Raw genomic sequence first — 26,746 nt, forward strand, 5'->3', positions numbered from 1 at the left:
ATCAAATCTCCGTCAGATGGTGCTGGGTTTACCCAGTCTAGTTCTCACCTGGAGTGAACCGAACTCTAGTTCACTTGGAAGAGAACCTGTTGGTCTCTTTCATACTTTTGCTCAACTTGCTCATCAGTGTTGTGCATGAACGCGCCAAAAGAGCCTGTTCATTAAACCTTTTCAGACTGAAGGCTTTACAAATCTATCATTTTAATCTGGTTGCACACCATAATAAGACTTGTACCTAAGATAGAAAATATATAATCTTTCAGAACCTTGAAGGCTCCATAATTTCACACTCTGAAATGTACACAGTGAATACTTTTACTTTGAATACTTCAAGTTAGTGCTAAGTAAGTATGTAGCCAACTTTGACTCAAGTAGACTTTCTACTGCAGGATCTTTACTTGTAACAGAGTATTTCTACACTGTGGTAGCCTATTGCTACTTTGACTTTAATCTAGTAGTAGTAGATAACTTTATTGTCCCCATGGAGCAGTTGGGTTTGCGGCACAATCGCAAGGCACTTTATGACAAGACATCAGACATATGATACAAACAAATAGTCCATACATCAGACACCGACAGGCATAACATGAAGAATATACATCACACACTACAATACACTATACACCCTTGGGTATGATCAGGCCAGCTGGACGACTAGCTTATTTTGAATGATTTAAGGCTTTTATGGTTTGTGGTACGAAAGAGAATTTAGATCTGTTCTTGGTCAGAAGGGGTAGGCAGAAACAACGCATAGATGGCAGTAGTTTAAAATGAGATGCCAGGGGGTGTGTGTAGTCACATACAATGTTATTGGCCTTTCTCACCAGTCTGTCTTTGTAAATGTGTTCAATGCTCGGTAGTGTTATCCCAAGTAACTTGCTGGCAGTTAAAACTGTTTTTCTGATTGTCTTTTTCTGAGACTCAGTGGCATTTCTGAACCAGCAGATAATACAGCAAGTTAGAACACTTTCAATAAAGGCAGTATAAAACATTTGGAGCATTTTGTTATTGACATTAAAAACAAGCAGTTTCTTTAAAAAGTACATTCTTTGCTGTGTCTTAGTTTGCAAAAGATCAGTCCAAGAGTCCCATTTCAGCTTGTTGTCCAGTACAATGCCAAGGTATTTGTAGTTTGTAACAACCTGAATAGCGGTAGGCTAATGTTAGCTGCTGTCGAGTGTAGTGTTAACTAGCTAGCGGTAGGCTAACGTTAGCTGCTGTTGAGTATAGTGTTAACTAGCTAGCGGTAGGCTAATGTTAGCTGGTGTCGAGTATAGTGTTAGCTAGCGGTAGGCTTACGTTAGCTGCTGTCGAGTGTAGTGTTAACTAGCTAGCGGTAGGCTAACGTTAGCTGCTGTCGAGTATAGTGTTAACTAGCTAGCGGTAGGCTAACGTTAGCTGCTGTTGAGTATAGTGTTAACTAGCTAGCGGTAGGCTAATGTTAGCTGGTGTCGAGTATAGTGTTAACTAGCGTCACATGCAGCGGTGTTTGTGTTGCCTGTGTCATCTTCAGAGCATCAGAGAGAAGAGCAGACATATCAGTGGCACCAGATTTCGGTAGCCAGGGTTGGCAGGAAGAAGATTTTTACAAGTAAATGTTCCAGTTAATGATCCAGGCAGCACATTCTCGTCTCCCTCCTTCATTTTACAGTCCAATGGGGGCTAGAACGGCTCCGGGTCAAACGTCAATATGGAATGGATTAATCTGCGTTATTTTTTTTAACGCGTTATTTTTTCTCAGATTAATTAATCGGAATTAACGCGTTATTTTGACAGCCCTAATATATATAAATAAATATATATATATATATATATATATATATATATATATATATATATATATATATATATATATATATATATATGGTATCCCACAGGCTTCTTCGGTGGATTAGACACATGAGAACAGCCGGTTGTGGTTCTGGGATTTTTATGTATAATCATTTGTTTTATTAATTTGATCTGTCCTCTTCTTAAATAAACTGAAAACTGAATTGAACTTTGACATTTAGTTTCTTCTTATTTTACACGTTTATTCTTTTTAATGACAATCTTATGACATCATACTTCAGTTTATCACAAAACATGAAGGAAGGGTAAAAACTAATCTGAAAAGTAACTAGTAAATGCATTTCCTGCAGAAAATGCTTGTGAATGCTGAAAAGCTAAATTGCTAAAGTTTAACTAGATTGCTGGCTTTAATGTGAAAGAAGGTAAAGCAGTAAGAATAGTTGGAAAAGTTGGAATAGTATTTAGTTTATATTTCTTTAACATGTTAAATAACACCAAACATGTATGATACTAAAGTGGAATATTTAAAGGTTTTCTGAAAAGCTGTCACTACACTGAATTGCAGGCTTCAATGTGAAGAAGGTGAAGTTGTACAAAAAATGTGCAAAAGTGGAAACTGTTCTAATTAATATGAATGTCTTTAAAATATGAATAATACTAACATTGTATGAAATATCTGCACCACTGAACTCTATCGATCTGCGCTTGTTGCTGAGCAACAGTGTGCTCTGTTAGTGTCTCCTCTATAGTTCGGTGGGCTCGGTGAGATTCGGGGCTGAAGTTGTAACATTGTTGCATTTTTCATTTGGTTCGGTTTGCGTCACACTGCACTTTATCAAACGCAGCAAACACTGTAAACACACGTCACGTGGTGGAAGCAGTCGCTTGTTGATTGGACAGAATATCAGAGGGAAACTCTCCGAAATAATGAAGCTCCACTACATTTCTACCGTGTTGGCTTCTCTGGTTCTGCTTTAGTGTTTGTCATATTTTAGAGGAAGGTGAACAATGTGAGCAGCTGACAGTGTTGGCTGTATCATTAAATGTCTTTAGTTGTGTTAAAGAGGAGTTGGAGCAGAGTGTCTGTTAAAACCTAGGCCACTGTTTGGAGCTAACTGTAATATTACTGGAAGCTGACTCGCTAGAACAAATTAATGCATTTTAACGCTGTAAATTGAAAAAAAGAGAGTTTCAGGCATTCACATTTGCTGGAGGAACTAACTTTCACACACATTACATATGGATCTGAAAGTTATCATCCATTAAACCAGATATTTAAGTCTCTAAACTGTGTGAAAGGTGTAAACTGCAGGCTAGTAAATGCTCTGTCTTTGGTCCACTTCCTGTGTTTGGGTCAGATCACGTTCTCAACTAGTCTGGCTATCACCAGATCAAGCTCAATCTTTGAAAAGATTGAACAGGGTGAAATCAAATCGCCGTCAGATCGGGCTGGGTTTACCCAGTCTAGTTCTCACCTGAAGTGAACCAAACTCTAGTTCACTTGGAAGAGAACCGAGACCCCCGTTATCAAGTGGACCAGAGTTCAGATGAGCTTTCACACCACCCCAAACCAACCGACTATCAGACCAAACCCTCCAGAGTTCATTTATAACGGACCAAACTGCTCAGGTGTGAAGGAGACCTTAGGTGGTGTGGCGTGGCGTTTCTGTTGCGTGTCAGTTGCGTGGCGGCTGCGTGGCGTTTTCTTTGTCTTTACACACCAGAAACGTGTCTGATGCGGCACTGCTGCTAGCCCTGTCTGTACACATGTATGTTTCCCATTGATAAAATGAAATAAGCAGTAGTATACTTCATGTTAAACATAAATATATACTGATTTGATTACAGCAAAGACAACGTCGGCAGTATTGACGGCAAAATAGGCTACAGAATATGTCGTTCTGTATTGACAGGTGCAATATTTGAAAATCGATAATTATTATTTCTTTTTTATTAAATTTATATCTGCATTTATAGTCTCTTTCCGACCAAGTAGTTACAGGAACGTAGTTATAGAAACAGTCCACTTCTAAACAGTTCTACTAACTACTCTCCCCCAAAACCGTTTTCCCATTTGCATTCCCACTGGCCAAGTGGCCATAGGAACATCTCATCTTCTCTTCAGAAACAACCGTTCAAACACAAGCTAGGAGCTACGATCACTTTTTGGCAAGTGGAAACGTGCATTTTATGGATGTATTGCTTCTTAAAGAATGTATTTAAACTGGTTAAGTTCTTGTGGGCGGGTCACAGTTTATCGCCCCTTGCACTAAAGACTGGTCACGTTACAGCACTTTACTTACTTTGGCTGTGAAGGCGTAACGTATGCGGACCGTTAGCGAGTGTATGTCGTGGAATGTATCTTTTAACCGGCTCCACCTGCAGCGCCACACGGCGTAGGATTGTGGGAGTCACAGGCGAGACGGAGAGCTTTGCTTTGGGATTGTTGTTGTCAGTTCTTTTGGAGCCGGCACAGAGCTGTGAAAACGTTAGTGTGTGTGTGTGTGTGTGTGAATGCTGTGTGTGTGTGTGTGTGTAGCTAGATCTGTGCTGAGTGAGGAATTGATAGTTTTTATAACATACTTCTGGACATGACTGCGCTCTACTCTTGATTCAATCATTCACAAATCAATGTGTCTTGCTATTTTTAACTACAACTGCAGGCCAGACCTCTCTCTGATCCATGATCCAGTAAGTAACAAGACATTCCTGTGAGGACTGATCATCATGAGAAATCAATCCTCCTGCATCTTCATCTATTCTCTACTCTTACTTCAGGCCCAACTCATCCTTCAATATTCTGATTCAGTATCATCGTTGCTCTGATGGTGGTCTTTTTGGTTATTGTCGCCTTTGTCGTCCTCGTCGCTGCCATACTAGCCCAGACGTAATGTGATACTTCCAACGGCGTTTTAAAAATCATCACGCTTTTAGAAACAGGAACAGAGTCCAAGTAGCTGTTTGGCCTGCTAGCAGACTAATCCGAAGTGTGTAAAGTAACTTAGTAACTAAAGCTGTAAACAGATGAATGTCGTGGAGTAAAAAGTACAATGAATTACTCTCTGAAATGTAGCCCATGGAAGTTCAGTAGTAGAAGGAGAAAGTGTGGACCATAGAAAAGAAAAGGACTCAAGTTAAAGCTACAAGTACCTCAACATTGGGAGCTGAAAGTACAGTAACTGGAGTAAATGCTACTTAGTACATTCATCACTCTGCGTAAAGACATGTGAGGAAGGATGTTGTACATACAGATGGTAAACCTCTCAAAGCCACATATTGGAAGCGATTTTGCTCCCAGGCTGTATAAACTTAATGACCTGAAGTGGCCCCGTAAATAATCTGATAATGCTTGTCTGTTGTTGTAGTTATGTCCCAAATTAGCGCAGCAGTTGGGTTCTAGATAACGTGCAGCTTTCCGCAGTGGTGGAATACGGCGGATCCGAGTCGGGTCGTAGGAGGAGACGCCATCGCATGTGTTTGCTTCTGAAAATCAATTAAATGATATTCTGTATTTTGGGTAAAGATCAGCCGAAGAAAATTCATTAATTCTATGATTGATTTTTGAGGTTTAGTTACGATTGTTTAGGCGTGAAGCGGGACGGTCGACGAACCTCAATCGAGCCAGAATCATTTCACACTGTACTGAAGTATTCTCCGTGCTTTATACGTAAGTCATTGCATTTCTAGTCTGAGCGTTCTCCAATACCAAATGCAAAAGCCAAACTTTCCCGTGAGCTATGGCGATATTACGCTACAAACGTAGACAGAAAGACATAATTTTTTCCCGCCTCTTTTGCGATAGCTTTTTTTCAACATTCTTGACAGTATTTTCAAGGGATCTCATTAATCATTATTTCTAAAAGGCCCAGTATAAAATTATTAAAACACCCAAATTCATGCGACTACGATGATGCCCTTAGCCTAGATAGGGTACCTTTTTAGTAAGCGACCAATGCTCTGATCATTTTGTGATCTTGTAGGATGGCGTTGTAGTGCCGCAACCATCCTATTGCTTACCTCTTCTTTTACAGTTTCGGTTGAAAGAAATCCCCAAATTTGTGTAGTTTATAGAACCTTTTTGAGAATGTCGATCAGCATCCCCAGCCGGGGAGGGACGACCACAGAGAGTCTGCGAGGATTTAAACGACACGAATCCAGTACGCGTAGCTACTGATAAGGACGAGGGTCACAGCGAAAATCATATTAAGTTACAATGGAAACGGTAACAGCTTAATGAGAGAGATACTTGAGTCAGGAGACATGTCGTGTGAATGTGTGTGTGAGCCTCGGGTATGATGTGTGGTTGTGCATGTAGTGGGTGCTGACTGCTGTGTGTGTTTTTCGTACGTGTAGTGTGCTGGGTGCTGTGGTGTGAGCCGGTTGATGCCATGCTGTGAGTTCTGTGCGGGTGATGTGGTCTGTGTGTGAACAGCTAGCGGCTGTTGATGTCGTGTTGTACAGTTGTTTGAGGCAATAACTCCACCTCGATCGTCTGTGACAAGACAAAATGTCCAGCTTTTGTTAGTTAGACTTTGCGCTACTAAGATGTAGACAGCAGAGGGAGAAGTGAGAGCCGGAGAGAGGCTGCAGGAAGAGCGCGACGAGAGAGGCAGGGAGAGGGAGTAGCGCAAGAATGCAGAGCGAAAGAGACGCGAAATCGGAGAGGAGGAGAGGCCGAAGAGAAGGAGCTGAGGAGAAGAGGGCAGGGAGGGACCAAAGCATGCAGCTGAGCTTAGACAGGAGGGAGAGAGAGAGAGGATCTTTGGAGAGGGAGACGAAGAAGGAGTGAGACAGAAGAGGCCGGAGGGAACCCGTAGAAGAGGAGGAGTGAGAAGAAGCGAGCCGAGAGATGGTGAGTCGATCGAAGAAGAGAAAGAGCAGAGGGAGAGAGATTTTCAACTAGAATAGGACGGGTTTTTTATGACGGCAGGAGAGAGAGCGGAGAGAGAGGAGAGATGAGAGCGATGAGAGGAGGAGAGGGAGGACGAGGAGAAGGAGGCGAGAGAAGAGCAGGAGGGCAGAAAGTGAAGGAGGAAGGGAGGATGAAGGAAGGAGGGAGAGAGCGCAGCGAGAGCGGGAGGCATGGAGGAAGCAGATAGCCGAAGTAGTGGCAGGGATAACGCAGAAGAGGCATGTCGAGAAACTCAGAACGAGGCGTTGCAGAAGCCGAAGAATGTTTGGAACTGGTCAGGAATAGGAGGATGTGGAGAGGAGTGAGCAGAGAGAGGGAGAGAACGGGATGAGAAGATGCGAGACTGATGGACAGCGTCCTGGGGAGAGAGCGGAGGATTTGAAGACGCAACGGACAGAGCATGGAGTGATAGCAGAGAGGAGCAGAGGGGTGTCGGGGTTAGCCAGAGGCAGAGCGCAGGGTTAATGATGGAGTGAATGGAAGTTTCTATGCGAAGCGTTGGCCAAAGAGAGGAGGCAGAGGGACACAAAGACCCGAGCGCCAAGTCGAATGAGCGTTCGAGAATTAGGAGGGAGGAGAAGAGGGGAGCAGAGGAGAGGTGTGCATGAGAGGGAATGAGATTGAGGGTGAGAAGGATTAAGCCCGATAGTCCGAGGATGATTGGGGAGATAGGAGGGACGCTGGGCAGGGGCAAAGGAGGAGGCACAGAGCCCAGGGATTGTGACCTGAGAGAGAGACGAAAGAGACGGCGAGGAGCGAGGAGGAGGAGAGGTGAGAGAGAGATGTGCGCACAGGAAGGAGAGCGAGAAGGGAGGGAGAGGCAGGAGGAGGAGGAGCATCGAGGTGACCTGCAGAGGCTTATGGCGAAGAGGCGGAACAAAGAGGAGAGCAAAGGCCCAGATACGGTAAAGGCCGTGCTATATGCAAGCCTCGAGGAACACATAAGAGTGCATGCTTACCCCTGGTTGCTGAGAGGACATGAATTACACGGCCCTAGTGCCGTCACCAATTGAATATTCTGCACTCTATCTTCCCCTTTTGATGTAGCGTTGAAACTGCCCACTCTGATATATTTATCATGCCAGGGATCGTTTATTTACAGCATTACCATACTGCGAAAACGTCTCTCGCCAAAATACACGTGAACAGATAACTTGCTTTCCGTTTAGTTCAGGATGCGATCCCTACTCTACAGGATCACACGCATTCGTAGGACATTTTGATAAAAAGGTAATGTGTAGCCCACGTGGCATTGCAGTATTGCCAACATCCGGGGCGCTGCTAATACCGCCGTTGAGGTTGCTAACCAGTCAATGTTGCGCCTCCTTATAGGTGCCCTAAAGGATCTGTGACATAACATTACGTCTATGACTTCGGAACTACTTCATGTTAGGTTGAATAGTGAAGGCAACTGTAAGGGCCTAGAATGAGCTTACCTGCGTGCAATTGTTAATCCAGACGCCGTTCAACTCTATGTATTGGTGTCGGTGCTGCTAATTAGACCAATCATTGTGTTTAAAGACAGTACTGGGTAGCGCTGCTTAAAGAACCACGCCCTGGCTTTCATGTTAGGGAGTTCAATACGGGCATTTAGGCTGCGTGTGCGGACGCGGTCATCTGATGAAAGACTTTGCACTATTGAAATATGCTTAAGGGAAATGAGAATCATGATAACTATTTCTGTGTTCTTGAAGACTGTACAATAAGCCATCATAAAATGTCGTGTTAGTGTTATGTAATAATCAGTGTGGTGCCTGATGCTTAGGAAGCAGAGCTCGGATGGTGGCTGGTGATAGCTGACATTAGTGGGCCTTACCAGTATCGTGCCAAATTTCCAGGTCCTCGGGTGTTTTGCTCCTCTGAGTGTCAGGGTCTGAGAAAGTGGGATGATGTAAGTTATTATTTTAGGTGCTGTGCACTAAGACATCATTAAAAACGAAACTGTAAATGTCACCAATTCCGGTAACGTCTTGGTGGCAACTTGCTATCCATTTTTCACTTTTCAAATTCTGATGGGAGTCCTGTGAGCGGCACGAAGTGCTGCTTCAACTCCGCGCGACGATTTACACCAGGCACCAAGTCGGGTATTCCTAGACCGGCTGTGGTCCTGATCGATGAGTACCATTTGTTGAGCTCGCGATCGCTTCGCGCAAGCTAGATGAGCCCCATCTGACGTATTCGAGTGCTGACGGGAAACTAGAATGGGCATCATGACGGAAGAGATGAGGACCATGGGGGAAGGAGGACGCCAGGAGGGACTGATTCATATGTATTATCTCTACATAAAGGGCCAGCAATACTTCTTATGTGCATCCGCTGTACTGTTTGTCATTCTTGAATTAGTTGAATGGAACCTTTACATACATAAACTGACTTAACAAAGGGAGGACATAGTGCAGTGATCGTATTTGTGCCAAGATAGAATCAGGGACAGGCCAGACGCCCTTCAGAATTAACTAAACTTTGAAAAACTACTAGATCAGCGCCGCCGAAGCAGGGGAAGCCAGATTTCCGCGCCTCGCTCCAGCAAGAGCAGCGGCTTGTAGACGCCCGCCAGGGATGAACGGCAGCGCCTCACTTAATGAATATAGAACACACATACACTATATAGACACATTATATTAGCTCTTGTGAAGAGCTACAGCAGCGCTACGTTTGTTTTTTACTGTCTCGTCATTAATCTTCGCCGGCGCACCTAGATAGACCGTTATTCGAAGTACACGTTATTGTTCCCATGCAAAATGAATGTGCGACATGGTTATACAGTGGCTCTTGTTGTAAATGCGGATATAAGCAGCCTCGTCTCGACTGACAGAATACAGGGGATTATCAGCTTGATGCTGCCAACGTGCTTAGTGGCGTCTACCTGGCCAACAGTCTATAAAATTGCATTTTTGCCACTCTGCCTGTTGTCTGTCCTCTACTCTATTTGTATAAGTTCTCCCACACAAGATTTTGAAGCATTAGACGTCTTTCGGCATTTTTTGTCTTCCTTTTCGACATGAATCGTGACCGGGTAATGCACGTCAATGTCCAGTTGCGGCGTTTCTAACTATGGGGCATTGTGACGGCGACACCTGTCCCCCTGTGTAACATCTCCTTCCAAAGCCGCTCTCCTATCATTCGGCAGTAGAGAATATTTTAAGATTCGGATATAATACGGGTAATAAAATGTGTTAAAAATTATCGCATTGGTCTTAAAATTTATTTATCAAAGATTGGTGTTAAAGAAAGGATTGAAATAAAACCCTAACCCACTTCAGATCCATCGCAAACATGCTTCCCTAGCTCCGAGCTAGGGCAGAATGACTGACCATGCAGGGGAACATTTCAAGCTAGCCAAGCAAGAAGCAAATAGATTTATTAAGGATATAACGAGCGTAGGACGTGGCAGTCCATCCTATTAAAGCAGTGCGCTAAGCCTAGCCCATATAAGAAAGATCTAAATGAAAGAGTATCTATATTTCAGAGACATATTGAAGAGCCTTAGGGTGAACTGAAATTTTGAGAACCTGTTGTGGAGGCGGGGTATTAGCGACGCGAGGCCAGGGTCTGTGGCAAAAAAAAAAAATACGTAAATATTTGAATGTACCAAAATTATGACAAACTCGAATACCAACTCCACAGTTTCGGTCCATGATTTACGAATATTGGAAAATTGAAGCGCGGGCCATGCCCCCTAGGAACAAGAAAGAGTTTCACTTAATAGATTGATAATAGGAAATAGAGATTGAGTGAAACAAAAGAGGAAGAACTACCTTGTGTGCGTCCGTGACAATTTGATCGCGTTTATTCTCTATACGAAAGCCATGTTGTCCCTAGATGCACGCAGTCGGCGAATGGTTTTATAGACCAGTGCCTGTTACAATATGCTAGGGACACACACCCTAGGCTACGAGTCGTACTCATCGGCCTGTCGCGATTGTCATCCTGACGCTCTCAACACGCAGTCTAAAATACACATAGAAATAACCATCTTCATTCAGAATGCTGAAGGTTTTTCAGTACAGGAAGCCATTGATTGTGAATGGCCGCTACTGCCTTGGGTTCTGTCTTGACCATACGAGTGAGCGAGCGACAGTTATATGATATGCAACTGGGTGATGGCTCCGGCGTGCCTACTTCGAATAGATCATAACGGCTAGTTAGTCTCTCCTCCTATCTTCCTTGTCATCTCTCTCTACCCAAACTACTCTATATCGATATATCTCGACTCTCTACTCTCTACTTTATTACGTGGAGATGTTTGTCGAGGACAGTAAGTTTAGGGTTCTTGTTCCTGTGTGAGATCGTGAATGTATCGTACAGTGGATGTGTGTGTGTGTATATGAATACCTGTTGGGACTCTGTCTAGTGCTCTGGAGCGTCGCCCGTGTGTACGTGGATGCTGATTGTTGGGTGCGGCCTTGTCTGGTCGTCCCCGATGTGTGTTGTAGAGCGCCTGTGGTGGGGTGTGTGGGATGTTCTGTGTGTGTTGGTATTGTGACTTTGAAATCAATGTCTTACAACTAAAACACTATTTAATGGTCAGCAGGAGGCCGAAAGCTTGGGAGCCGGAACATATCAAATCAACCTCCAAACAGCCTCAATGAGACAGCTTTTCTGTACCCTATGAGCAGACATGTATAACTGCCCCCAGTATTAAGAGTACTAATAACCACAGAGTGAAAGTGCGAAGTGTGGAGGTTTGAAGATCAGCAGGTCTGAAGCTGCGGAAAGAGTGAATAGTAAGCTGATGACGTATACGGTAAGCACGGCTGGACGATCTGCTCATGCCCAAGATAACTAACGTGGAAGATGAAAACAGCACAGCAGCTACTCTGCGCCTCCCTCTGAACGCAAAAACACTATATGCCAAAATTGCAAAAGAAATGTGAAAACGCATTAAACCGCATACAGGGCCACTGCTCTGCAGTTGGCATGGGCGTTCTCCATCGCAGTGCTAGCCTCCACCATATATAAGATTGTGTATAATTTATAATATAGATCCGAGTGCGTGCAACCTAGAATGCCCACACTTAGACTCATATATGTAAGGCAAATCTTGACTTTGCGCTAACGCGATACAATGGTTCTTCTTTGTGCTTGTTAGTTTGCTCTAGATACACAAACGACAGAGACGATAACCAGATGAACAATAAGAAAAACTATGACATAGAGATCCTCATGTCGAAGATAATTTGCCCAGGTAACATCATGTTGTGACTCTATCCATTGTATTTGAATGTATCGTTGAGGTAATAACAGTTTTTAAATATAGCATGATTAGTTACCGACAAACAAGCAAAAATTAGCGCAAATTCATTAGAAAATAAACCACTGCAACATCGGTCTTCTTGTTATAGCGACCATACACAAACTTAGCTTACAGATCATGAACAGATCGGAGCATTACAATTGTTATACCACAAAGTATGATACTATACCAACAAAGGATTTAAACTACCGCCTAAAGAGTGACAAGTATGACCGTAAAACACAAAGCTAAGCCGCTAACTAAAAATACAATTGAGCGATTTTGTTAAGATGTTTTTTTTTGCCCAGTAGCATTAAATTCGAATTTAAAATCAGTTTGTATGATCACTGTTAAAGTCTTGGAAAGACGCCGGAGGACAGGGGGGGAGATACAGATATATCGTAGTGGGTGTGTGTTTGGTTAGAAGTGTTACATCAGTACTATAACAGATGCTTATAGATTAATCACTCTACAATTAAATCTCTCTCCACCTCTTCATCTATTAATGTTCTATAGATTCTATAACATAGTATAGTTCGCTGCCTGAAAATCCTATCCATCGCTCCCATATCATTATACCGCATCTATCATCTCTCCGTCTTCTCGTAAGCTATACTCTCTTTCTCCATCTCAAATCTAATCTATCTCTCCTTTCTACACTACTTCACCTCTAATATCCTATCTCCCGACCTATCTACTCTCTGTAAAGACTCTTCTCGTCCCTATACTGCTCTTCCCTCTCCCTCTCTCCCCTCGTCCTCTACTATCGAATACTTCCCCTCTACTCTCCCTGCTCACTCTCACTCTCAACATACTATCTCTCCCTATCTCTCCCGCTCTCTCTCTAACTCAAACTGCCCTACTCGCAACATCCTCTCAGTCTCTGACTCCTACTCCCCCTCTACCTCTAGCTCTTCTCTAAACGCTCTTCTCTCGCTCTAACTCTCTATCTCTGAGTCGGAGATTGAGTGTTGTAGCAATGCCCGCTGTGGGTTGATGCACTTCGTAGGATGATGTGTGCGTCCTGCACGTCGTTGTTAGTTTTTCTTCACTTTTCTTTCGATGTTGCCTTTTTGATATATTTCATTTCATAAGTTTTAGCCGCTTAGTTAATGGCACTATAGGGCTCAATTTAGTATTCGTAATGGTTAGATAAGTAACTTGCAGTGGTTATAGTTCTGCGGCCCTAATTTAGAGGAGTGGTTTTGTAACTCGGGAGTTCGGGGGGGGGGGGGGGGGACGCGCATGTCTCGCAGGCTCTTGTGCGTGTGCAGCCACCATGACCGTAGAATGGAGAAGGGGTTACTCCACGCTCACAAGGGGAAACATGGCCATTAATGCTTATGTCCAGTTTTCATTTTCCCCGCTTGCTTGGCGTTTGCAGACGCTGGTCGGTTTTAGGGACACGTAGGGCTATCTATTGCGGTATAGGCGAAAAGGAAGTCTGCAGGACCTGCTGAGTGTTTTAGTATATAGTCTTAGGTCGGACAGCTGTTCTTTCGATGCAACGCGCCCGTGTCATCCTGTCTCTAGACCTGTGTGTAATGGCAGCGATAAAGTCGAATGTAACCAAGTCAATCGCACTAAGGACATCGGCATCACCGATGCAGAGAGAATGATTTAGCTACAGGATCGCCTAAGCCACTGTAGCACAACCAGCTACCGAAGGTAGTCTGGTAAAAAGTTCCCAAAGGTCATCTCTGATTGGCTTCTTCAGACCACGAAAGGATGTTGTCGTCAGCGAACAGCGGAGATAGTTCCCCCGATATAAAGAACTAGATCCTGTCGGAGAATGCAAATCCTCTAGTTGCTGAATATCAGCACGTCGCTGTCTCACCTAGCCATGACAGCTCTCTCCTATGATACTGAACATCGACGGACGAGGAGTTAACTCCGGGCAGTTCCTATTTAACGTAGTTATGATTCTGGAAGACGTGATTTTGCAACTTAAATCAGCGTAAATGACTTTCCCCCCCCCCCCCCCCCCTCACCCCCCCCCCCCCTGGAGATGCAAAATGGTCTTTGGTTGCGGTAAGAGAAGCCGATGACGACGACACACCACGTGAGGGCCATCCCGCCGCTCAACGAACGCAGGCAATGCCATGAGAGTACGCGACCTAGCAATCTACCGATCTGCGCGCTAATCCATTGACAACGCTCCCGCCGGTGATCTCATCGGTTTCTTCCCTTTGCTGCACGAGCCGGCGTGTGCGTGATGCCGTGTCTGACCAGACTGCCCCGGAGCCTATTTAGTTGTGGCTAGCACGCTCTGATTGTGTTGACGTACTGTAGATACACAGTACGCGATGCTTAGTCCCGTATGAATGTGATGAAGCGAAGATGAGAGAAGTGTAGTGGGTGAGGAGGAAGAAAAAGAAAAAGAAAAAAAACAAACAGGTGAAGGTGTGTCTGGGGAACAAACAGGTGAGATCAGGGACACACAGGAGGGACAGTCAGGGGAGACAGGTGAGGTGCAGACTGATGAGGGTAATGAAAAGGTAAATGACACGGATGAACAAAGTGTAAGGTGGAGTGAACAGGTGGAGGAGGTAGTGATGGAGGAGGTGGAGGAGGAAGTGGAGGAGGAAGTGATGGAGGAGGTGGAGGCAGCAGTTAAATCAAAAACTGCTGCCAAACGCAGGAGGAAAACAAAAGATAGCTCCAGTGAAGCTAAGACAAGCAGAGTGAGTGAGGAGAGTGTGAGGAAGGTCTGCACGGAGGGCAGTGAGAGTGATGAATGTGTGTCGGATGAGAGTGAAGTTCCCAACTTCAGCAGCAGTCAGCAAAGACAGCTCTATACTGCTGATAAAATTAAAAGTTTCCTGTAAAAATAGAAGAGTTTTTTCCAGACTTGGTTCTGTTCTGCTCCTCAGTCAGATTTCATAACAGCCAAAAAGAAGTGTCTGAAATCACAGTCCAAGAGGGTTTTAGAGTGAAGAAACTTGTGCTTAAAGCAAAGAAACAAATACGTCTTGATGATGGATTATGCTCCAATGTTAATTAATTTATTGTTTATTATTTTTGCTTTTAACATCTCACTTAATATGGATGTTTTTAAAGTTGGGAGTTTAAATGTAAATGGAGCCAGAAATGTAACAAAAAGAGCCAGTATTTATGAAACCATAAGAATAAAGCACATTGATGTTTTATTTTTACAAGAGACGCACACTGACAGCAGCAACGAGGCCGACTGGAGGAGAGAGTGGGAGGGGGAAGCCATCCTGAGCCATGGCTCTTCTCTGAGTGGAGGAGTGGGCTTCCTCTTCTCCACAGCTTTCTCTCCGCTCTCACTGGAGGTCAAGCATTTTATCGAGGGGAGGCTGCTTTTAGTCAAAGCTCGGTTTGATCATTTTACGGCTGTTGTTATTAACCTGTATGCATCAACAACCGCTGCAGAGAGAAAGATCTTTTTAGAAAAGGTAGGTGGGGTTTTAAATGACTGTGCATCGGAGGATTTTTTATTCTTGGGTGGGGATTTTAACTGTACTGAAAATGATTTTTTAGATCGTAATCATGCAGAGCCGCATCCAGCTTCCCAGCATGCTCTGGGGCGGCTGGTCTCCACCCATGGCCTGGTGGATGTATGGAGAAGGATGCATGCAGACTGCCGACAGTACACATGGTCCCACCTCAGAGAGAGTAGGATCTCCTCAGCCAGATTAGATCGTATTTATTGTTTTAAACAACATTTTAATATTTTTAAAGTGTGTAACATTGTTCCTGCTGTTTTTACTGATCACTCTTTGGTTTTATGTCATGTTTTTATTAGGGATGTGAAGCCGAAAAGTGCCTACTGGCATTTTAACTCGGTTTTAACTTCTGATAAAAAATTTAGAGAGGTGCTTATTTATTTTTGGGATATTTTTAGACAGAGAAAGGGTGATTTTAGCAGTCTTAGGCAGTGGTGGGACCATGGTAAGACAGAAATCAAGCTTCTATGTCAACAGCACACCCTCAACATCACGCGTGACATCACCAGATCTATGCAGGACCTGGAGAGTGATATAGTGGAACTAGAAAAATTAAGTGAGTCCACAGGAGATCGAGGACATTTTGAAGTCCTCAAAATCAAAAAGCTAGCTTTAGCCGACCTGCTGGACGTTAAAGTACAGGGTGCACTGGTCAGGTCCCGATTCCAGACCATCTCGGAGATGGATGCTTCCTCTAGCTTCTTCTTCGGCCTGGAGAGGAAGAATGGACAGAGGCGGGTAATCCACACACTGCTTTCAGACACAGGGCAGGAGATCATGGAGCCGAGGCAGATCAGAAGGCGAGCCGTAGAGTTCTACTCCTCCCTCTACTCAAGCGAGTATGAGGAGCAGGAGGCTCTGCAAGAGGAATTCCTGAGTGGGCTACCTCAGGTCTCTGCGGAGACCAACTCCTGTCTGGAAGCGCCCATACAGTTGCAGGAGGTCCACGCTGCCCTGCAGAGTATGCAGGGGAGACGTGCCCCAGGCATCGATGGCCTCACAGTTGAGTTTTTTAAAGCCTTCTGGGACATTTTAGCACATGATGTTTTAGATGTTTTTAATGAAAGTCTGTCCTCTGGCTCCATGCCATGTCCTGCCGCAGGGCGGTGGTTACGCTGCTACCAAAAAAAGGCAACCTGCAGGACATTAAAAACTGGCGCCCTGTGTCTTTGCTCTGTGTGGATTACAAGCTTCTGTCCAAAGTCTTTGCCTCCAGGCTGGGGAGAGCTATGGAGCAGGTCATCCATCGGGACCAGACCTACTGTGTGCCCGGCAGGTCCATGGTGGACAATGTCCACCTTATTCGTGATGTTTTGGAGGTCTCCAGCTCGTTGGGGTTTAACACTAGTCTGATTTCTCTGGACCAGGAAAAGGCTTTTGACCGCGTTGAACTCAGCTTCCTCTGGAAAGTAATGGGGAAGTTTGGGTTCAGCGCTGGTTTCATAGCCAAGATCAAGGTGTTGTACAGTGAGGTTGAGAGTGTGCTGAAGTTTAACGGCAGTCTGTGTGCTCCTTTTAGAGTGTGTAGAGGCGTCCGGCAGGGCTGTGCTCTGTCCGGGATGCTCTACGCACTCTCCCTAGAACCCCTCCTCTGCAGACTACGCAACAACATTGAAGGTCTGATTTTACCTGGTTTTAATGAGAACATGGTTTTATCTGCTTATGCTGATGACGTCATTGTTTTTATTAAGAGCCAGCATGAGTTAGACGTTTTAGAAAACACTGTTTCTGGTTTTAACATTTTATCCGCAGCGAGGGTGAACTGGGAAAAAAGTGAAGCCCTCGCTGTTGGTGAATGGCATGACGGTCTCCCGGTTCTCCCCCAACATCTGGCCTGGAAAAGAGACGGCCTGAAATACCTCGGCCTTTTCCTCGGTAATGAGGTCATGGTGCGGAGAAACTGGGAGACCGTCATGGAAAAAATTGAAAACAAAATGAATAAATGGAAGTGGCTACTCCCTCAGATGTCATATAGAGGTAGAGTTTTAGTCTTAAATAACCTTGTTGCATCCCTTTTGTGGCACCGTTTAGCTTGGCTCAGATACAGCGGAAGATGGTAGATTTTTTTTGGGGGGGTGTACACTGGGTGCCACAGGGGGTGCTGTTTTTATTAAGAGAGGAGGGGGGACAGGGCCTTGTCCACCTGGCCAGCAGAACGGCCACCTTCAGGCTTCAGTTTATTCAAAAGTTTCTGACAGGGCCGCCTGACTTGGTGTGGAGGAACGTGACCAGCTGTATCCTCAGACATGTGAGTAAACTGGGGCTGGACGCTGCTCTGTTTTTAACTGATCCTACATTTTTAAAGTTAAGTGGGTTTCCTCCTTTTTATCAGGGCGTTTTTAAATCTTGGGCCCTTTTTAACTGTACATTGAGTGATGGGTCTAACTCTCTGCACTGGTTGTTGAAGGAGCCTTTGATCAACGGGAGCAGACTGGACATCTGCAGCGGGGTGCCCGGGCTGCTGGCTGCCCTGAACCGATCCAGGACTCTGAGCCTGCAGCAGCTGGTGGAGGCAGCAGGGCCTGAACTATCGGGGGCCGGGGCTCTGGGCTCTGGGCTCTCTCCTGGGAATGACCTCTATCCGGGTCACACAAAGACTCCTGGCCTTATGGACACAAAAACTGAGCGGCAGAGAGAGGAGACTCCTCATGGAGTACAGCCGGGGAGAGGCTAGGCCAGATCCCACAGACCCGTTCCCAGAGATCCACCTGAGCCCAGAGTTTGGAGAGGAGACCGGCCCCCTGCTAGCTGTCAGTAGCCCGGGAAAGCACCCTGCACGGAGCAGACAAAGCAACATTGTACCAGAACTGTGTGAAAGCAATAAACAAAAAAGGACTGAGTGGCAGACCCCCCACTGTCTGGAATGATAGGTTGGGGGGGGGACATCCTCGTCCCCAGTGGAGACTTTTATACAAGCCTCCCCTCAAGAAACGGACCGCTGACCTCCAGTGGAGGATTTTACATGGTGCTGTCGCCTCCAATGCTTTTATCTCTGTTCTTAACCCAGCTGTTCTTAGCCAGAGCCTTTTCTGTAACCTCCGAGAGACTGTGGACCACATGTTCACTGAGTGGAAGAGACTCACAGAGTTCTTCTCTCTTTTAACATTGGTTTTTAGTCTTTTTAATGTAGTTTTTACTGAGAGGGTTTTTATTATGGGAGCTGCCTACAAGAAGGCACAAAAAGAAAAATGGCAGCTCCTGAACTACCTTTCAGGTGAAGCTAAAATGGCGATTTATATAAGCAGAAAGAACAGGGTGGAGAACAGAGAGGGGCAGGAGGCCAGGACAGTCTGGCTCTGTAACATCAGAACAGAGAGGGGCAGGAGGCCAGGACAGTCTGGCTCTGTAACATCAGAACAGAGAGGGACAGGAGACCAGGACAGTCTGGCTCTGTAACATCAGAACAGAGAGGGACAGGAGACCAGGACAGTCTGGCTCTGTAACATCAGAACAGAGAGGGACAGGAGACCAGGACAGTCTGGCTCTGTAACATCAGGGCCAGACTCTGGTTAGATTTTAGGTTTTATAAACACACTGGAGACATTGATGCTTTTAAACAGCGTTGGTGTTTTAATGACATTGTTTGTTCTGTTGTTGATGACGAGCTGGTTTTTGCACAAGTTTTTATCGGATGATATTCTTTTTTTTTAAATCAAATACTGAGATTTTAATGCATTAGCAATTTATTTCTTTGTGAACATGCACAAATGATAAATATGTAAATAAAGTGTTTTTGTAAAATCAAAAAAATCTCTTTCTCTCTCTCTCACTCTCTCTCTGTCTCTCTCTCTTTCTCTCTCTCTCACTCTCTCTCTGTCTCTCTCTCTCTGTCTCTCTCTCTCTCTGTCTCTTTCTCTCTCTCTCTCTGTCTCTCTCTGTCTCTCTCTCTCTCTCTCTCTCTCTCTCTCTGTCTCACTCTCTCTCTCTCTGTCTCTCTCTCTCTCTCTCTCTGTCTCTCTCTCTCTCTCTCTCTGTCTCTCTCTCTCTCTGTCTCTTTCTCTCTCTCTCTCTGTCTCTCTCTGTCTCTCTCTCTCTCTCTCTCTCTCTCTCTCTCTCTGTCTCACTCTCTCTCTCTCTGTCTCTCTCTCTCTCTCTCTCTCTCTCTCTCTCTCTCTCTCTCTCTCTCTCTCTCTCTCTATCTCTGCGCACCGAGCTCCAGCTGATCTTCTAAGAACGGTGACTCCGTTATCAGTGAGTATTGATAGGTCGGTAGGCGGTGCTTTAACACCGGTTGACCTCTAATCTCCAACATAACCTGCTCCTGACCAGGTTAGGTGTCCAGCATAAGTTACCACGGCGATTTAACCCGGTAACAGCTGATCCACTGTCGTGATACAGAAAACCCTCGGTTGAACCTGAAGTTACCTCGTTAACGCCAAATCCTGCTTCGTAGTACAGGCCTCTGGAAACATACAGAAATAACAATAACAGGCAACAGAAAAGTCCAAAACCACAACATTTCCAGGTGGTTATACGTCTGTCTGTCACAACCGTGAGGCTGCAGTCAGGAAACTTTACAGCTGTGTAGCTGGGATCTAAATGAAGGCCGAGTTGAAGATGGGGGGGGTCTGAGCAAGGGGGGAGGAAGTAGGAGGGTAGGAAGTAAGGAAGGGCCAACTTTAAGCCCCTGGCCTGATTCGGCCGGTGTGAATCCATCATAAGATGGCCTCTAGTTATTTCCTTTCTCCTGCTGTCAGAAAACAAACCGTCGTCTCCACCAGCGTAAAGTCAGACACAACAGGACTCTACTGTTTCCTCTGGGACCTTTCAGAATAAAATGTAGAGACCTAAATACCTCTGTTACTGTTGTAGTGATGTGTGGAGGAGGAGGAGAAGTGTCTTCATGTCCATTATTTTTATGAACAGGACAGGAATGTTCTGTGCAAAGATGACATTAGTCCTGGGGCCTCATCCAGGCTCCATGGCTGTAATATTCTTGTTTTCATGTTGTTGCTGATATCCATCAGTTTTGTTCATATTGTTACATTATCTTCACATGAAAGAGAGAGAGAGACAGAGAGAGAGACAGAGAGAGAGAGAGAGAGAGAGAGAGCGCGAGAGAGAGAGAGAGAGAGAGAGCGAGAGAGAGAGAGAGAGAGAGAGAGAGATAGAGAGAGAGAGAGAGATGATGGTGAGCATGTATGGAGATGTGAATAACCTGATTTCTCTGTGTGCCATGTAGCCTAAACATCACATCCTGAATATGATCAAAAACAGGATAATCCTCATAACTGGAGGATTCATGTCCATGTAAAGACATATGATACCAACAACATGCTAGATCCGTGGGTTCAGCGATAGCAGCGTCCATAGCAACCAGCAGTTTATCTACAGCAGTGGCGGGCCGTGTATTTTACACCTGGGCCTTCAGTACTATCCTACAGCATTAAATCACCTTTGAATAACCTCACCATGACACTAGGACATTACCGTGTGGAATAACGTGATTTAACACAAGGCTCAACACCTAGAGACACCTAATACACTACAGCAGAGACATGAACACACGCTGACTGAAGCATCACTTTCACTCAGTATGACAGGATGCTGCATCACATATATTCAAAATGAATGGAATTACCAAAGAAACCAAAACAAACCCACAACAACCGGTCATATCAGTGGCGTAACGAGCCAACACCGGGCCCTTAAGCAGGATTATCAAGGCGGGCCCCCTTCCTACAGCACGTGATGACGGCACAATGTCCACGAGTAGGCTACCATGAATAGGACAGGATAGGATCATAGAGACACAGCATATAAGAGATGAGATGACTGACAAAATCAGGAGTAGCCTACGCACACCACAACAACAAAAAAACACTGGTGAATGCACACCATAACACATGAAAAAACACACAAGGGCAGTCCCTCTCGGACTTCGCAGCCTTTTTTGAGATTGTTGCGGCCCAAAATGTCTGATTTCACGGGAGCTTTTGTAAAAAATGTCGATAAAAGTTGCGATGTCTTTTGTTTGTTTGTTTGTTTGTTACAATGAAGTTGAGAGAGACAGTGAAAGTTGCAAAAAAAAGTTGCGATTTCTTTCGTATAGTTTTTTAAAATTAAAAAGGAAACTTGTTTTGGGAAGAATAATAATTATTACTATTAATTAATTACTCTGGGCTGAGATTTCCTAGGAACCTTACCAAAAAGGCTCAGCATGCTGCAAATGTTGGTATAATATGAAAATGGCTGGTGGATTTAAGACAAAAATAATAATTTATTGAATGAATCAAATATGAACATATCTGTCACTGTCAGTGGCTTGTTGATCTTTACATTGTTAGTTAATTTCCTAACCTGGCCTGGGACACACATTCATACGATTTGATAAAGTACTTATTGGACTTTAACTTATCATTGCACTTACGATAACGAGCGTAACTGTCCTCAATTTAGGTCATCCTGTACGTCTCATCTGTGGTTTTTTCCTGCATCCACCGTGTGTGATTGTGTGTGTGTGTGTGTGTGTGTGTGTGTGTGTGCGCACATCAGTCGCGGGGAGAACGAAGCAGCCCCGCCCGCTGCAAAGAGCCGACAGGATTGAAACAGCAGCAACTTTCAGCGACTTTATCGTGAAAATCGTTACAGCGTACATTGATGCTAAAATGTAAACAGGTTGGCAGGACGGTCTGAAATGTTTTGGACGGTCTTTCGCTGTACGTCTTGTTGGTAAATGTAAAATGTTCGAGTCACACAAGTGTCTCGTCCTCGGTCTCGTTTTCATATCAAAAACAAGGAAATTAATTTTACCCGTTCTCACTCTAGCTTGGTCACTGGCTGTCAGAGTGCACGTGGGACTGCTGGGATTGTTGCGAGTGATGAAAATGTGATAGGGGGCCCCGGCTGTCAATCAATATTTTCCAGTCACGCGGGCCCCTGATTGGTCCGGGCCCTTAAGCACCGCATACCCTGCTTACCGATAGTTACGCGTCTGGGTCATATTTACTCATACGGTGACCACAAAGAAATCACAAACACATATAACACAATCAGTGATCAACAGGCCTCGACAGAAATTTGAGCCAAGCAGTGCGGGCTTAACACACATGTCACCATGCACACACAAAGGCACATCGGCCACTGACACTGCTCAAATCTTTAACACATAAAGCAAGCAGTAATAGCTAGTAAAATCATTTCACTGAAAAATTAAAAAATGTAAATGAACTTGCAGCGTAAACAATATTGAAAATACATATTTTCTTTATTTTAGGCCTTCATTTATAAAAAAATATAATTTTCTAATTCTGACAATCTCTTGGCCAGCAGAGAAAGCCTTGCTGGCCCTGACGGCCCACCTCTGATCTACAGATCGAGTGTACAGTGCGTACAGGATTACGGCTGCTGGCGCCACTGCCACACTATCATTTACAGAGACCCAACAATTCCCCCAAGAGCAAGCATTTGGTGCAACAGTGGACCTTTCTCTGTCTGGGAAACATGAACATTACATCACTCTCACACACACGTATATATTGTGTTTGCACCGCACGGACTAGGAAAGAGCGTTTTGAGGGACTTTTTGAACTTAGAGCCGGTACTCTCCCAGCACAAGAGGAACTTAGAGAAATAATTGGTCTGGATGTCAGTATATGTCTCTGATCGATCACATGAGCCATGCAGCACCGACAACTGACATTTTAAACCTCTAGCTAACTAGTCTGCTGAAATAGTAATGCTTCATCCACACACTCTTCTCACAGCGTAGAAAGCACATTGATTTGTGCTAAGCTAGGCTAAACCTGTCCTGGAACTGTCTGTCGAGTTGAAACTGAACCACGGACAGTTCCTTTAATAGACAGAGATGTGTACAAACTACATCAATTATTAACAACAGGAAGTCATCATTTTAGTTCCTGGAGATGTTCTCCTTTAAAACTTCCTACACAAATATCTCCTTTTTGTTCATCAGTGTTTGTACCTGAGAGTGTCCAGTCTCCAGTTTGGATCCTCCAGTCCCTCTGACAGTAGCTTCACTCCTGAGTCTCCTGGATGATTGTAGCTCAGGTCCAGCTCTCTCAGATGGGAGGGGTTGGAGCTCAGAGCTGAGGCCAGAGAAGAACTGCCTTCCTCTGAGATCAGACAGCCTGACAGACTGCAAACACACAGAACAACACACAGGAACCCTCTGTCAACATGTGGAGCCATGAGTTAGTTTTATGTTTGTTTTTTGTCCAGGTACATTTTGGGTCAGATTTAGAATGCACCTTTAAAATCATCTGTTCTATTTAACTATTTAACAACAAAAGTAAACAATGAAAATTCCTCATGGAAAGTAACTCTGAGTCTAGGAATTAATAATTATATAATTAATAACTACTGCCCAAGTGCATCATATCAGCAGACACAAAGCAGCTGTTTTATCAACTAAAGTTAGTCAGATTTTAAATGGTCATCAGTTGAATAGGTTAATGAATCCTGACCTGAGAGTCTCCAGTGTGCAGTGTGGACTCTTCAGTCCATCAGAGATCAACTTCCCTCCTGAATCCTGCAGATTGTTGTTACTCAAGTCCAGCTCTCTGAGACTAGAGGACTGGGAGCTGAGAACTGAGGACAGAGCTTCACAGATTCTCTCTGACAGGTTACAGCCACTCAGTCTGGAGAGACAACAGGAAGGAAACAAGTTATTTATATTTAACTCCTGTTGAAAGATATCAGAGTATTTAATGATGAATAAATCACACTTACAGAGCTTTGTTGGAGGCTTTGACCACTGGCAGCAGCCTCAGAAGAGCCTCCTCTGAAGCGGAGTATTTCTTCAGGTCAAATACGTCCAGATCTTTTTCTGATGACAGTAAGATGAAGCCCAGAGCTGACCACTGAGCAGGAGACAGTTTATCTGTGGAGAGACGTCCTGATCTCAGGTACTGTTGGATCTCCTCCACTAGAGAACAATCATTCAGTTCATTCAGACAGTGGAACAGATTGATGCTTCTCTCTGCAGACAGATTCTCACTGATCTTCGTCTTGATGTACTTGACTGTTTTCTGATTGGTCTCTGAGCTACTTCCTGTCTGTGTCATCAGGCCTCGCAGGAGATTCTGATTGGTCTGCAGAGAAAGACCCAGGAGGAAGCGAAGGAACAAGTCCAGGTGTCCATTTGGACTCTGTAAGGCCTTGTCCACAGCACTCTGGTAGAAACGTGTTGATTTGTCTCTGAACACTTCAGACCACCACGATGTTGTTTGTTCTTCTGACAGCAGGTTGACTCCAGAGTTGATGAATGTCAGATGGACATGAAGAGCAGCCAGAAACTCCTGAACACTCAGATGGACGAAGCAGAACACCTTGTCCTGGTACAGTCCTCTCTCCTCTTTAAAGATCTGTGTGAACACTCCTGAGTACACTGAGGCTGATCTGATATCGATGCCACACTTTGTCAGGTCTGATTCATAGAAGATCAGGTTGCCTTTCTGCAGCTGCTCAAAAGCCAGTTTCCCCAGAGACTCAATCATCTTCTTTGTCTCTTCATTCCAGTTTGAATCGGTCCCAGCTCCTCCACCGTATTTTATGTTCTTCAGTTTGGACTGAACCACAAGGAAGTGGATGTACATCTCAGTCAGGGTCTTGGGCAGCTCTCCTCCCTCTCTGGTCTTCAACACGTCCTCCAGAACTGTAGCAGTGATCCAGCAGAAGACTGGGATGTGACACATGATGTGGAGGCTTCGTGATGTCTTGATGTGGGAGATGATTCTACTTTCCTGCTTCTTCTCTCTGTATCTCTTCCTGAAGTACTCCTCCTTCTGTGGGTCAGTGAACCCTCTGACCTCTGTCACCATGTCAACACACTCAGCAGGGATCTGATTGGCTGCTGCAGGCCGTGTGGTTATCCAGAGGCGAGCAGAGGGAAGCAGATTCCCTCTGATGAGGTTTGTCAGCAGCACACCCACTGAGGTGGACTCTGTAACATCAGTCAGGATCTCAGTGTTGAGGAAGTCCAGAGGAAGTCGACACTCATCCAGACCGTCAAAGATGAACACAACCTGGAACTCTTCAAACCTGCAGATTCCTGCTTCTTTGGTTTCACTGAAGAAGTGATCAACAAGTTCCACCAAGCTGAACTTTTTCTCTTTCACCATGTTCAGCTCTCTGAAAGTGAATGGAAACATGAACTGGATGTCCCGGTTGGCTTTACCTTCAGCCCAGTCCAGAGTGAACTTCTGTGTTAAGACTGTTTTCCCGATGCCAGCCACTCCCTTAGTCATCACTGTTCTGATTGGTTCATCTCTTCCAGGTGGGGCTTTAAAGATGTCTTCTCTTCTGATTGTTGTTTCTGGTCTGTCTGGTTTTCTGGAAGCTGTTTCAATCTGTCTGACCTCATGTTCATCATTGACCTCTGCAGTCCCTCCCTCCATGATGTAGATCTCTGTGAACATCTGATTCAGAAGGGTTGGGTTTCCTGCTTTAGCAATCCCCTCAAACACACACTGGAACTTCTTATTTAGGTTAGTCTTGAGTTTACGTTTACAAACTCCAGCAGAACTTCCTGAATGAATACATAATAAAAAATCTCATTAAGTAATTTTGTAAAGAAAACAGAAACATATTTTGACCCTTCTCTGGAGACATTAGTAAACGTCCCATTAGTCCAGCAAGTTAAATCTTTAGAGAAATCCTCTTACTGCTCTGCAGACGGTCAGCCAGCTCATCCTGCTTCATTCTCCTCAGGAAGTGCAGTGTGATCTTCAGAAATGCCTCTCTGCTCCTCTGCTCTTCATTCTCATCCTCATCCTCCCTCTGACTCTCTAAGCTTTCTGGGTAATCTGGACTCAGAACCTTCTGGATCTTCTTCAGCTCGATCTTCACAAAAGTGCCGATGTTCTCCTCCAGCAGCTGGAACAGAAGATTATATGAATGACACAATCAAACTGAAATCATGGAAGCAAACATCAGACATTTGTTGGACAGAATCCACTGGTCTGAAAAGTGCAGCATGGAGATGATTGTGAACAGAATAGATGTAAAAGTGGTTGTTGTACATGTACAGACCATAAATATGGAGTCCAGGTGTATTTGATGCTGCTGGGCAGACTGACCACTGGGAACCTCTGAGCTCTCCTGGTCCACTCTGTGGAGGAATCAGGAAGAATTAGCTCACATCATGTCTGTCCACACAGAGACAAACACAAGGTTTGACTCTGTGACTTAAAGTGTTGATTACAACATTGAATCAGATGGTTTCCCCTGACATGAACGTGTGGGTTGTACTGCTGACCCCACTGTGAATCAACAGAAAGAACTAAGAAGTAAACAAGGGCTACAACATGGTTGGCCTAAAGGACTCTTGAAGCAGCAGACTGGTATGATGATGCCAGGAGGTCTGCAGCTTCTGTG

The 26,746-nt window shown here is 44.7% G+C and overlaps 1 protein-coding gene and 3 long non-coding RNA genes across 4 annotated transcripts in view; 2 read left to right on the forward strand and 2 right to left on the reverse strand.

The window, feature by feature from the left end:
- The window catches only part of LOC118495137, a 470,232-nt gene that overhangs the window by 396,125 nt on the left and 47,361 nt on the right, over positions 1-26,746 (forward strand). The gene's annotated exons all lie outside the window — the stretch shown is intronic.
- Positions 1-26,746, reverse strand: part of LOC116034886 (NLR family CARD domain-containing protein 3-like) — a 972,843-nt gene that overhangs the window by 390,882 nt on the left and 555,215 nt on the right. The window lies entirely within an intron of this gene.
- On the reverse strand, positions 22,906-24,132 carry LOC116040395. Its single transcript, XR_004897467.1, has 3 exons — positions 24,101-24,132; positions 23,836-24,009; positions 22,906-23,507 (listed from the first exon to the last, which is right to left on the reverse strand). It is a non-coding gene; the product is annotated as an uncharacterized LOC116040395 (long non-coding RNA).
- The window catches only part of LOC116040396, a 15,134-nt gene continuing 11,980 nt past the window's right edge, over positions 23,593-26,746 (forward strand). The window contains exons 1-2 of the long non-coding RNA XR_004102655.1: positions 23,593-23,850; positions 25,559-25,564. This is a non-coding gene — a long non-coding RNA (uncharacterized LOC116040396). The remainder of the gene's footprint in view (positions 23,851-25,558; positions 25,565-26,746) is intronic.

The sequence above is a fragment of the Sander lucioperca genome, chromosome 5, assembly GCF_008315115.2.
Source record: "Sander lucioperca isolate FBNREF2018 chromosome 5, SLUC_FBN_1.2, whole genome shotgun sequence".
Lineage (NCBI taxonomy): Eukaryota > Metazoa > Chordata > Actinopteri > Perciformes > Percidae > Sander > Sander lucioperca.